At 31.6% G+C, this 14,564-nt stretch overlaps 1 long non-coding RNA gene across 2 annotated transcripts; it reads left to right on the top strand.

Moving 5' to 3' along the window:
* Positions 1-299: 299 nt before the first annotated feature.
* Positions 300-1,279, top strand: LOC147405868 (uncharacterized). Of its 2 annotated transcripts, none has more exons than XR_015175752.1 (3): positions 300-339; positions 890-956; positions 1,086-1,279. It is a non-coding gene; the product is annotated as an uncharacterized LOC147405868 (long non-coding RNA). The 2 variants fall into 2 exon arrangements; XR_015175751.1 differs by having other exon boundaries at positions 306-547.
* Positions 1,280-14,564: the final 13,285 nt, after the last annotated feature.

Raw genomic sequence — 14,564 nt, 5'->3', positions numbered from 1 at the left:
AATGTAGGCTCTAAGGTTGTTTTGAGGTTAGGGGTATTTTGGCAATTTAATCATTTTTAGTGATTTTTATCGTGAAGCTTCTTTTTGGTTTGCAAGATGATAATTTCTATGTTTCTGGGGTCGTATTTTCCTAGCGTAGTGTGGTTTCTAAGTTTTTTCAGTTCGAGATACCTCATCCGGATTTCTGAAACATATCTGATAACAAAATAAAGCATTGAAATAGACATCCATCATTGGGAACCTTTGCGATCGGGTTGACGACTCGATTAATCAGGCGGATGCAAAAATGGGGTGTCTACATGGTCGAAGAGACAATGATATTAAAAATAGCAATTCATGGTGAGCTCTTCGAACACCACCTCTCTTTTGTGGTATGTTGTTCACACTAAATTGTTATCATGGTGTATGATCTTTCTTTCTTTCAGTGGAAACGAGGGCTTATTATCCACTCCAAAAATTGAGTTAATGACAAAGGAGATGGAAATTTTTACTTAATATAAAAGAATAATTAGGCTCCACCCAAAGGCTTCAGTGCCACATATTAAAAGTAATTCAACTACATGATTCATTTTCATACTATTTCATCCATTTTTCGAAAAGGTCCATTATGATTTCTTATATAATTATTTTTGTTGTTATTAATTAACCCTTTTTTAACTCCGCCAATGTAAAATTATATGTTTTGCATTGCTGATCCCAAACACGGATAAAGGAAGAGGGAAAAGGATGGTTCCAAGTCCGGATGACTATTGGCTTGCTTCAACAAGCCAAAACAAATACCAACTCTTACCATTTTTTTCCCTTCTTTCTTTTCCACCCTAATAACTCTTTTTACATCTTTTCATGCTTATGCTATAGTGATCTGTAACCATTCTCTAAATTGGGCCAGATTCCTGAAGGAAATGGTTCTGGAGTTGTTTGGGATCAACAAGGATACATTGTGACTAACTATCATGGTAAGGCCTATTAAACAAGTATTTATTTTGCTATGTGAAAGAGAAAGATAATTCATTTATGACTTCTCGGTACAGTGGATGTTTATGCAGGTGTATCACGAGACTGTGGAGTCCATATTGTTATTGCAGTCCATATCCTCTGTTTTGTTCAAGGCTTCTTGCAAGTTAGCTAGGGAAGTCATTGCCGACTTTGAGAGTTTTCTACTCAAGTTTATTAAAGTAATCCTCAGAGACTATAAACGGGTTCTTCAGAATGTGATGGCAGAAAAAACTGCCAAAGAGTCTGAAACAGAGGCTACAAAAGAAGCCACAGAACAAGAAGCCACAGAATAAGAAGAGGCAGAGTTGGTAGAAGTGGATGCTTTTGAAGAGCTGAAGAAGTTAGCAGCTGCTGCATCCTTAAATGAGAAAGCAAGTCAGGTAATTTATCTTACTGTTATTAATTCCTGACTTGAGTATTAGAGAATCACTTATTGCTATATTTTTCCCTTAACCATGTTTCTGAAACTTCCTTCACATGGATATTCTTAATCATAAATGCATTTCTTTCTTATTAGGAAACTTGGTGAATCAGTTTGATGTTCGTAGTTGATATTGTGTCAGGCACACTGATTCCTACAAATCCAATAAATTGACATGTCTATACTGTTTATATTGCCACGGTCATTGAATGCATTGATTTGTTTGCTGAAACCAACTGCACATTAAATGTTCAGTTAAATATCCGCTCCCTAAAGATAATATCTGAAAACAAAATATGGATAAATTGAGGTTATTCAACAAAGTATGTGAACATGTGTCCAGCATGTGAGTACAAGCACAATCTCCTTGTCACTTAGGTTTCTTGTATTATTGTGTGGTTTTTGTTACCATTTTCTTCTCTACATAACCTAACTGAAAGTTACATTGGAGATGCTATTTGATTATGCCAGCAGTTTGGGCAATTATTAGTTATTACAAAGGCGAACAGGTTAGGAAATATTAAATTATTATTTTTTTTTAAATTTTCCTAATGGTTCTGTAACTCCTTATCCATAACAACCACTAATTGATACAATCTCAGCATTGTCAGTCTTATCATACCAATTGGGGCTGGCAACACAAATCCCATCCCTTCCATTCAAGTGTAGTAGGAGCCATAACTTCTTACTTTCTAAAAATTACAATCATCTATTATTATTTTACGTTCTTTTTTCTTGAAGTTTTTTCACTCACAAAGTGCTTTTATTCTTTAACTTTTGTGTTTTATATAGAGGGATATTTTCTCAATATAAATAATTTGACAACTCATTAAGACTCAAGTGTTTAGAGATTAGGGTTTTGCTTTGAAGATGAACTTCCCACCTTACAATTTGTACCTGCAGTGAGAGAGTTTGTGTTATTTTAACACATGAACTCTCTATCTGCAAATTGCATGGTAAAATTGCATCAAAGTTACTGTATAATCTATAAGTTTTGAGAAGGTTTCTGTTACCTACTTCTTTTGGTTCAATCTAGAAGATGCATTTTTAATGTGTTGAAATATTCTTGTTGTGGAACTGGAAATGCATTGGTCTCTTAGATGTCTTTCTGAATAACTTTCAAGTATCTTTCGTTTTCGTTTAGATTTTTTTGGAATTTAATATCAATCGAGGATCCTATTTTGAAATGCAATTCCTAATTTTCAACTTTCATTTGGTACTATAGTATCCCCTAATTCATTGGCTGATACTTTAGGCTAAGTTCCAATTGTTATTTCCTTCACCAACAACCTGTAGTTGAAACAAAGTGATTTTTTTGGTTTATTTTGTATCTAGTAGTAATGCACACTAAGCTTTGGCATTGAAGGGCACACCTTTGATATAAGAAGAACAAGCATGATAAGTGGTAAGAGTTTCAAATTATTTGTGATCTCAACCATAATGACATAATGTGACATTGTCATCCGCATTGAACCTCCAAGAAAGGAAGCCGCGCCAAGTAGAGCATACCTGAAAACACCATCAATGTTAGAGGTGAAGTAGTTTGAGAATGACAAGGTCTAATGTACATTATATTTCCTGATATTTTTTCTATATGGAGAGAGTATCGAAAAATTACAACTAAGGAGGCCTGCAGGAATCAAAAGGTTGCTACTCTTTAAAAAATGCTTTCTAATTCCTTTGGTTTAATTCTTACGCGTGCCAGTTCTCAGCTTACAATATGCTTGACTATCTTACCTGTCAAAGGTTGTCAACTTTCCTCGTGTTGTTAAAGTTGCTGATGTAGTTTCTATTTTGAGGAGCAACAAACACAATGGCTTCCATGTGAGTTCAACATTCTCTCTCTGGTCTTATCTTAACATTATATATTTCTTGTCCCTTGTCCTTCTTGTGTTATTGGTCTGATTACCAGAAAGGATCTGCTAATAGAGGTACTTAGACTGAAATTGCTTCATTAATGTTTGTCCACTTTGGGTGGATGCAAATATATAATGTTACTTGTTGGAATTGCAAGAAAATGAAGATTCAACGGTAGAGCTTCAATCGACTAGTGTAAGATCTTGAAACTATACTTGTGTTATATCTCTATCTTATGTGATGATACTTAATAGTTACTCTAGGAAATACTCAATATTGATTATTGCAATCAAATGTTACATATTTCTTATATTCTGTTTCTGGTCAAAATTTATTAAAAGATATAAGGCAATCTATGATTGGAAACCTTGTCCTGAGGTAATATTTTGAGTTAATCTGAAGAGGGAAGAGAGTATTTGTTATGTTACACTTTGGCTCATATTGTTTAATGTAGAATTTGATTGAATTCGTATCCCATTTATGGTAGCCAAATACTTAAATAATGCTGATGTGATTGATTATCTAATCTTTCCTTTCAGCCTAATTGGTCCAAAATATTTTTTTTTCTTCCAAAACAACTTTCTGATTCTATAATTTTCTTTTTGGTAGAGCTCCTCAATGTGATAGAATAAAGGTTATTGGGAAGAACACAGATGTGGGGCAGCAGTTGACATTTCTCTCATAGACAACAGTCAATTCCACCAACAGAAGACCTGCCAGGAATTCCCAACAAAAGCCAGCTGTTCTTGTTCTGACCCAAGAAGCTAACAGCTCCAACCCTTTAACCCCTGCCCATCGGGCGCCCATTAGAAGATCAGATGTTAGGAATGTAGATTTAGATAATAAGTTGTTTGATGGTTATGGACACAATCCAGTGTGTGGACAATCTAGCGAAGAACATCTAGAATTTGAGTTTTGAGGATCTCTCAATTTGTTGTAATTTAAGTTTCCAAACACCCCAATGTGGTGTTATTGAGGAATGGCAACTACTTTTTATCTCAATTTGGTAGATTTTGGTGGCAGTGGTTTTGTATTTCAGAAAAAATTAATTAATGTTCCATTTTTTTCAATTTGTAATTTCAGAAAAAAAAATTAATTTTTTATATTATAAATCTAGAAAAACGACTGTCTAAGACTGTCGTTTTTTATGACAGTTAAAAATAGTTGTTTTGACCGTCGTTTTTCTCCGACTGTTTTGGGCCGTCGCATTTAAAAAATCACTCCTTTTGTGACTGTATGGGAAGTCCTTTTTGGCTCATTATGTAGTGGGATTTTTTTTTCTTGAAGCTCATTCTCCAATAATTTTGATGGTCCAAGGCCGTCAAAAAAAAATTCTACAAGAAAATATTTGATGGGCTTATTTGATAGGAGGGTTCGTCAAATTTTAAGAAATTTGACAGGCTAAGACCGTCAAATATGGGCTTTTTTCACATAGTGATATCTTCTTAAGTATCTAACAAAGTATATATTTTCTAAGAAATACTTATGATTTTGAGATATCAACCTACTCCCACATGGTGGTCTTGGTTGAGAAGAAAGCTCAGAAATCACAATAAAATAATAAATAATTAAATCTGTGGAAAGTTGTGAAAATTTGATTAAGTATCGAAAATGTCACTTTTCAAAATTCTTCAAATGAAAAAATAATTTTTTTAAAAATAAAAATCTTAAATAAGAGATTATATATGATATAATTTTTATTACGAAGTCAAGAACCTAGACGCAGGTGTTGACACATGGCATACAACGATTCTTACACATGGTACGAGTGTAGACACATAGATCTTGTATTACCATATTGTGTATATTGAATTAAACACATGGCTCTAGTGTTAACATATGTGAAATAGCAAATTTGACACATGGCATATAGGTTGGCATGTGAGATATGGTGAATTTGGCACATGGCGTATGTGTTGACACGTAGAATATAATGAATTTGACATATAGCACATGGGTTGACACGCGACCTATAATGAATTTGACACATGGTGTATGGGTTGACACATGGCTCTAGTGTTGACATATGAAATACAACAAATTTGACTCATGACACATGGGTTGACTCGTTGCATATAGTGAATCTGACATGTGACATTGTGTTTAACACAAAAATGAACGTGTCTGATATATAACGAACGAACACATGACACTGTGCCTGACACATAACGAACATACATATGATAGACTATCGTATAGAGTGAACGAGACACTGAATAGAACGAACACATTGAGTGATTGTGCAAAGAATGAGCAAAACAGAATAGTCGCTATCTTTGAATGAGCGCATAGAGCGATTACAATTGTTCTAAGAGTGAACGCACTCGCTTTGTGGGGTATTTTCGTTGAACTTTTTTTGTGTGATCAATTCGTCTCCCACAATTCATTTCTATAGTTTTTTCATGACTTTTACTCAAAACTACACCAAACGTGTTTTTTTTTTCCAAATAAGATGAAAAATATATATTTAAACTTATTTAGAAGCCAATATTATGTATTAAACACCTAAACATGCATCTTTTAAAGTGAATCAAACTCTAATTAAGAAAACTCAACAAACATCTTCGATAAATTTATTTTTCTTAAAAGACTAGCAAATAAAAGTAGAAGGAAAGATTTTAAATTATTTTGCATCTTCTACAGTGTGATTTTATCAACATCGATTCCCAACAATGCTCTTTACTCGAAATCCCAAACTTTAATTTTATTTTTAACAAAATCTATTTATCTTAAATCGAAGATATCGGCGTGGTGAAACTTTTTCTCTTTTTCGTGAATTCTTAATTTTCACTCTAGGGAGGTTGAATCATCGCTTAAAAGTCTAAGATTTGGGTATTTTACGTTGAAAAAGAAAGAGCAATCTAATTCTCCCTCTTAACTTTGGTATTTATATGATAGCAAAGATGTATTGATAATTTATGTAATTATGTTCTTTCGATGATAACTTAATACTTAAAACTCTGATTTACACAAACTTATAATCTATTTTGGATAATTTTTCGATATGAACCTAATGACACTCAGATTTTTTTATAATAAAAATCTCATATTTTTCATTGACCAGTTGTGCACGTTTGTCAAGACATGCTTATTTCTTAAATTCTCATTTTCAAATATTTTCATAAAATCGACTCTAAATTGAAATTCCTACAGATGTAATAATATAATAATAAATCATCTTAAAAGTATATCGACACTTTTTACTAAAAAAAATATCATATGGATAATTGGAAAATTTTTAGGGAATGGGAAGTCACCACTTAGTTTAGGTCTAGGAACCAAAATAACTTTAAGATGGATTCAGATTGGTCCACGAATAAGAGAAATAGATAAGGGTCAAATTGCGGGTTTTGAAAGGTGTTAGGCACTGAACCTATTCGATCGAGTGACCAGTCTCTATTATTATTCAAAGTATCCTAAAGTCAAAAAGCAAAAACTAAGGTCAAAACTAAGGTTCAATCATCATCATTATTTTATGCTAAGTCAGTCGATCGAAATATTATCATTTTACATTGAATTGGTCAAACAAATCTCATGGCTAAGATTTTCTCGAATTCCGCACATGAGGGTAAAATGGATAATTTGAAAAAACCCAAATCATCCAATGCACCAAGACTTACATGAAATTTTTTATTAAAATAAAATTTAGTTAAAATGTCACGAACATAAATAATTTTCAAATTGGCAAAAATATCATTACATAAATAATTAATTCCCCAATTGATAGATATAACATCCAATGCACAATTAATTTTCAAATCAATAAGTGTATCAACGTATGTAAAGAATCTCTAAATTGATAAATATATTCATTGCATGAATAATTATTTTTAAACTGGCAAATATATTCATCGCATGCAAAGAATTTCTAATTTGATAAATACGTTCATCATATACAAAGGATTTTCGAATTGTATAATATATTGTGCAAAGAATTCCCAAATCAGTAAATGTATCATCACATACAAAGAATTTCTAAATCGGTAAATATATTATCACATGCAAAGGATTTTCAAATTGACAAATATATTATCAAATGCAAATGATTTTCAAATTGACAAATATATTATCACATGTAAATCTATCAAATTGAAAAATATATTGAAACATGCTTAAACATTTATCAAGTAGGTTAAAAATCAAAACATACTAAAATATTTATCAAAGAAGTTAAATAATTACATGTTGGAAAATAATCACCAAATTGACATTATGATTATGGAACTGAATGTTATAATCCAATTTACTTATAAAAAATGATATACTTAGATTACAATAAAAACTCAAAAATTCATCACTCTTATTGATTTTAAGGTTGGTATTAATTGTATTAGAAAATGCTTGATTCATCTCTCTTACTACGGGCCAACACAAACATCTTTATCAGTAATTACTGATAAATCTATTTATATTAAATACAAAATAATAAATTTATTTGTTTGCAAATAAAATATCTACATCCCAGGCATTTTTCTTATTGTCTCAACCTTACAACAAGAAGTAATACTTGGCACTCATTTTCTCAATCTAACACAATCATTTCTAATGACACTAGAAGGAATCATCTATGAACTTGGAGATAAAAAAAGTTCTCTTAAACTTCATATCTCCTCCTACATTTGGATAAGTTGATCATTTGTTAAACTTGATTCAATTAAAAGAAAAATAACATAACTTTGTCAACCAATTTTTTTTAAAAATAAAGCAAGATATTAATTCTCCAAGTATTCAAATAAAGATAAAAAATATTCAAAGAACAATTAATAAAAAATACTCATTGTTCAGACATTTCCAGTGTCTTTTGACATAGGAAAATTCATCAAGTTGTTTTCCCAATTCAAATGAATTCTAGATACCTAGAATTATATCAAAAAAAAAAAAAAAATTCAAGACCTTTTTGACAAAAAATTAATTAGAAGACTTAAATCTTTTTGGAGTTGTGTTGATTTTTATGTTGAAAATGCTATTAAACTAGAAAAAGATTCTCTAAGACTTGTAATAAATTATAAATCTCTTGATTAAGTATTATAATTTATAAGATATTGTGTTACTAATAAATATGACTTTATTGACCGACTCACCAATGCAAATATTTTTTTTAAATTCGATTTAAAATCAGGATTTTGATAGATCTAAATATAAGAATATGATAAATACAAAATTACCTTCACAATCTTCTTTGAACATTATGAATGAAATGTAATGGCTTTTGAATTAAAAATATTCAAAGTAAATTTTAAAATACGATAAATGATATCTTCTCTAGTTATTCAAAATTCATCCTTGTCTATAGAGACGACATTCCCGTTTTTTATCAAAATATAGATGAATATTGAAAGCATATTTATATATTTAAAAAAATAATTTTTAAAAATGGACTTTTTCTTTTCTAAAGAAAAATTAAATTATTTCAAACAAAAATACAGTTTCTAGAATTTTTCTTAGAAAACAAAACATATACACTTGTAAATCGTGTGATACAATTTGCTAACAAATTTTTCGATGAAATAAATGATAAGAAATAATTACAAAAAATTTTAGGATGTCTTAATTATGTTCTTAACTTAATAAAAAAAATCTAAAAGAAGAATGAAATCTTCATTATTTAAAATGCTTTGATGAGAATCTAAGATGACTATGCTGCTATCGATCATTTAGTAGTCTTTGAGATATTATAAGTCATTTGAGATTTTTTTGCATTTATTTGATAGACAATGCAAAGTTTTGAGGAGAAATCATTGCAGGCGATGAGGTTGGAGTTGCAGTAGGGTAGACTGTAGCTTGGGCATATGATTTTGTTAAGACCTTTGACAATCTTAGAAATTTTGATGGAGATAATTTCTTTTGAGGAGATTTAATATATATTTTTCTTTGATCATATTTGTCCTATCATTTTACATAAATTTTCGAAAAAAGGTAGGAAAATAATACAACAATTCTTTTGAATAATGTCATTTGAGAATACCACGGACAACTGGTATAAGTAAAGTAAAGCATATTTTGATAGTTCATATCTTCAACTTTAAATTTATTGTTGTTGAAATTTTTTTCGAACCGAGGAATTTGACCGTTTAGGAGGATATCAGTAATGACTCCAAAATATTGTCACCATTGCGAATAGAACCAATATTGTATTTGATTGTTGAATTTTTGATAAAATTGAAAAAAAAATAAAAAATAAGATCCTTTGAAATTTTTTATGAAAAGAACAAATTCCCATGTATTTTAATAATCCCAATAGGTATAAGTGATTTGTTGATTATTGGGAGATTTAATATATTTGAAAGCCCAAAATGATGCTCCCCATTTGTGAAATGAAATGATTTTTTGAATTTTTAATTTAGAATTTGCAATCTCACTATATATAATTTTTTGACGTCAACTTGATAATCGAATGAGTAAACAAATGCCTTGGTTAGGTTTAATTTTTGAGTTCATCGGTTTGATTCTTGATTCAGGGAATCCTAAAAGAGAACCAAATTCATTATATATATGGGATGGGATCCATTGACTCCTAAGGATAACTCATGAAAAAGACACATGTTCCCAACACTTTAAACACAAAATTCAATGGTTGAGATTTATGAGTATCTTAATAACACAAGTCTTAGAGATACTTATCCCAAGAATCAATCTCAACCATTGGATTTTGCATTTAAAGGGTTGAGGATCATGTGTTTTTTTCATGAGTCATTTTTAGGAGTCAATGGATCATGACCCTATATATGGGTCCCGTTTGACGCCCTACTACGTAACAAACAATTTGGCAAACGTTTTGCTACCGTTGGATATGAAGATATCGAACGGACGATACTCAATCTCGTTGTTTTAACGTTTAACTTATAACGTTTCAATTTTTTACGCGTCATCCCTCAATTTTTCAATATTTAGTATCACCTCCTTCTTCTCTTTAAACAAAAACAAAACAGAGAGTGAGAACTCTCTCATTATCTCTCTCGATAGAACTCAACAGAACCCTCTCTTTCACTCTCTCATTCTCGATCGAACTAAAACCTTCTCTCATAAGAAACCCTCACTCTCACTATCATTCTCTCTCGTTCTAGCTCTCGCAACTACCTCATTGAAACCCTCGTACGAACAACTGCACTCTCTCGTTCTCGTTCTTACTTTCGTTCTTGCATTCTCTCTCTCACAAAACATGAACGGCTGCAACTTCGACCTCGCTGAAACTCCATCGATGAAACACGAATGGCTGCAACTTCGACCTCGCTGTAAGTTAGTTTGTTTTTTTTTTGGAATTTATGAAATCACAAACACTGTCATGGAATTATTCTGCAAAATAATTGTATTTTTGTGATTTGATTTTCGATTTTATGGAGACAAAAAATTCAGAATTATTTAGGATTTTTTTATTTATTTATTTTTTTTTTGGGGTTATTTATTTTATGAAGACAAAATAATTCTTAGATTTCATTCAACATAGAGGTGGGCCACACCTCTCTGGATGAAAGAGACTATCTTTAGAAGTTTATGAAGCACGGTATTGCAGCAACTGCCCTTGGAATGCTGAGCAGTGTTATTTGCACTAGAACAAACTATCCCAATTGAATGCCTTACAGTTTTAATTACTTATTTTCATTTCAGAGCCTCCTGTTTTTTAGCCAAGTTTCTTATTTCAAATTTGTAACAATAAAACAACACTTTCTATACCTTCGTTTTAGACACCTACTTCTTACTCATGGTCAGACACGTGAAGACTTTTATATAGGGTAATATTTATTTTAAAGCATTCTATTTTGTTGCACACTGATATTAACCAAATTATTATTAAAAAGAATTCCTATAATTTAAGGAAATGGAACGAACTGCCTGATGCGATAGTGTGTGCCGAAATACTTAATTGCTTTCGATTGGCATTGTTGTTGCTTAGAGAACTTTTACTTCTTGATTTCATACATGTCCATGCCCAATGCAATGTCTGTTATAGCAGAAAATGCAAAATCATAAATACATCAAAGCTAGTAATCTTTGGAGAGTCAATTATGTTTGGTGAAGCATTAATCTAAGACCAATAATGAAATTATATGTTATTTTCGTAAATTTGATGGAATTTATCTTCTATGACTCTTTTTGAGTTATATGAGAATATCACAATATAGCTTTCTATGTTATAATACTTTTGAATATTTCCTTAATGTGATAAATGTTAGAACTGATATAAGGCTCCCTTTCTTGTTTATATAGGTTCCATAGCATTGCATATCTTCAACAAATCTAGTGGTTTGAGGTCAAGTTCTTATTTCTAGTAGGGACTTACAGACTATTCTTCAAGCTCCAATTGGGCAAGACCTCCAAGAAATTTGGTTGTCGAATTTGTAACTCCCAGCACGTCTATGGGTGGGACTAAAAGCCCGTTCATTTCCAGCTTTTAACATCAAATGGCCAGCATGCCCAGTCCCAATGTTTTTTGGGTAAATCTAGTACCTGGATTGACTACCACTGTAGAGATTTTGTCGTCGAAAATCCCTATGTACCAACCAAGATCAAGTTTTCAATGACCCATTGCACTCATACTATTTCTGAAGCATTTGTAATACAAAGAAATGTGTATATTTTGCTTCTTTGTTTGGGATAGTTATTGAGCTATGTTTTGTGAGTGTTTTTATCCCAACATATGTCTTGTATAGTTATAGTTGTAGAGAAAAAAAAATGGTTTTGATCATTAACATTGGTTGATCTCCCTCATATATTACAAATTCTCCAGTTGTAAATAAGTTTCATTGTACTGCATATTCATGTATGAAATGTTGGATTGTGTCTCGAATTTGGGAATTAAACATAAAAGGTGATTTTGAAGGGAGAAACTATTGAACAGTACCACGTCCAGGTTTCTTATAAATTGGGTTGGATTTTTTAAGTGAGGTTTGGGGTAAAATATGATTACTATTGGCTTCTGATTCTATTTTTGTGGTTGGCGCTCTATTGTTAAAGACACTATATTTTTCTTCAGAGTATTCATTACTACTAACAAATTGGCCAAACTTGACAATATTGACATTGATGTTAGCAGGGTAGTTTCTTTCTGATTTCATATTCCTTTTCATTTTATTGTCGATGTGTTCTGTTAATTACCTGCACTATTCATCGTGTTCATTATTTTTTGGGGAATGTGTTAGTCTTACAAGAGGATTCCAAGCATAATGGAGGGGAAAATAATGATTAAACGCATCAGCTATAAACTCACCAATCATGCTGATTTTTGGTGAATGGGCCATGTAGATATGTGAGTGTTTAAGACTTTAAACCTTATCTCATGTACACATTATAATTTTTTAAGCAAATGAAAATTTGAATATAATGCATTAATTTTCTAACAAGGATCACCAGCACAACTATAAAAAGAGTAAGTTACACACTTTGTAACTTTCTTTAATATTATAGCTAGTAAAAAAATATCAGTCATAAGTGGTAAGTAGTGCCACCTCCCTCTTCTTCGTTTTAAACCCGAGAGAAACAGAGAACAGACGTTCTCACATCTGAATTTAAAACAGAGAACATACTTTATGGTTAAAAAAAAACAAAATTTACAAAATTTTACGTGCCCCAAACAAGAACACATCTAAGTCATCAGTCACAACACCATCTACAAAATTTGCTAGTTCTAAGTATGCACACTGAGCTTCTGCTTCCATAGGTGCAATGATATACGGTAAGCCAAATATTTGAAGCAATTCCTAAAATCAGCAAGGGAAGATAACAAATACAATAAGTATATAAGATTAAGTGGACATCATTAGTGAAGCATGACAAGCTTTGCAATGTCAATTCAGCTGAGATGAATCTATAAACTGAAAAATTGGAATAATAATTCCATTTTATATCTGCAGAGCAATTTTAGCTTCACCAATTTTGAAGTATGGCTCACATATTTTTTTTTCAAATTAAAAAAGCAATCTCTTTGGTTGGCATATCTGATCAGTTCATTCAACCCGCCCTGTATTCATGTCCCAAAAGCTTGATTGAAAGTGAAGTTTTGGAGTCGATTGGAAAGTAGAACCTTGTTAAGCATGTTCCCATAGAGAGCTAGTGAAGATAATTTCTTTCTTTGGTACCACTCAAGAAACAAATCTCCCACTATTAACGAAACAATCAGTCGAGTTGGTTGACCATTAAAAAAGTCGAGATGCATTTTATAACACACAATCAACAAGTAAAATACATCTAAACAATTTTCAAAGCATCGAGACATCTTTCTATGGCCATGTGGAAGTAAACAAACAAAATTTGCACATTAAAGAAATAAAATAGTTCAGGTTCTACTTTTTGAGGATGCGAGGATGCCCACACTTGAAAACCATGATATATACATGTATTTTTCCAAATAAAAAAAGATAGACTCTTTATAAAAAGATATACATACATCATTATTGAAGCCTTCCAAAGATCATCCATGTATATTTACTATCCCACTACTACCACCATCTCAAAATTTCATTACCAAAAAAATAAACACACTACAAAAGTGAAAACAGAAACCCCATCTAGTGCTCTGCTCTAAATGCTTGCAGCTATTTGTCAGTCTGTTGAAGTCAACTCTTGAAGTGGATCCATTTTCCTTATTGGTACCAACCTGATTCAAAGGAAGATGTGCTTTTGTTTTTGACAATGGAGCAAGCATCATGTGTATTGCATTTTCAATATCTTTGGTTAGCATGGTTCAAAGTTTCATATCGTTTGGGAATGTTTCAGCCAAGACTGAAATTTGTAATGTTATACCATTTCAGTTTTTCAATGGACCAAAACATTACATCTAAATGAGAGTTTTAATTTTGTTCAGGAGTATGTACATGTATCAATTCAAATAGAAAAATGCCATATATCTAAGTTCTCAAGGCCGTATATTCAGGACGGTCGTTGATATGGTGGTGTTGTTTTAATTGCCAAACCTTAAATTGCATTCATCGTCATTCTTCTGGCACCCTTCACACCAATACCCAAATCCAATAGCTTATGTTACTTTCTTGTTGCATAACATGCAAGCCTTGTACTGCATTGTCACATGAAGAGCAGCACGTGAAGATTCAGAATACGAGTCAAAAAGAAAGGAAGTTGCCCATGTTACACCAATACATCCCACATTTTAGAGACCACTTAAAATTTGGATTTGAAGTAACCACAACTACTAAACAAAACAAATAAAGAACAGAAATAGACAGAAAATCAAATATTTCAAAGATTGGTACCATAACCAACAACTGGGAAACAATCCAAACTGCCCAACATGTTTATATCATAAAATATACTAGGGAAGGGAATCCCCACTACATGA

The sequence above is a fragment of the Akebia trifoliata genome, chromosome 3 (assembly GCF_017979445.1).
Source record: "Akebia trifoliata isolate Shusen 1 chromosome 3, ASM1797944v1, whole genome shotgun sequence".
Lineage (NCBI taxonomy): Eukaryota > Viridiplantae > Streptophyta > Magnoliopsida > Ranunculales > Lardizabalaceae > Akebia > Akebia trifoliata.
Note: the sequence above shows the minus strand (reverse complement) of the source record. Positions and strands in the feature narration are given on the sequence as shown.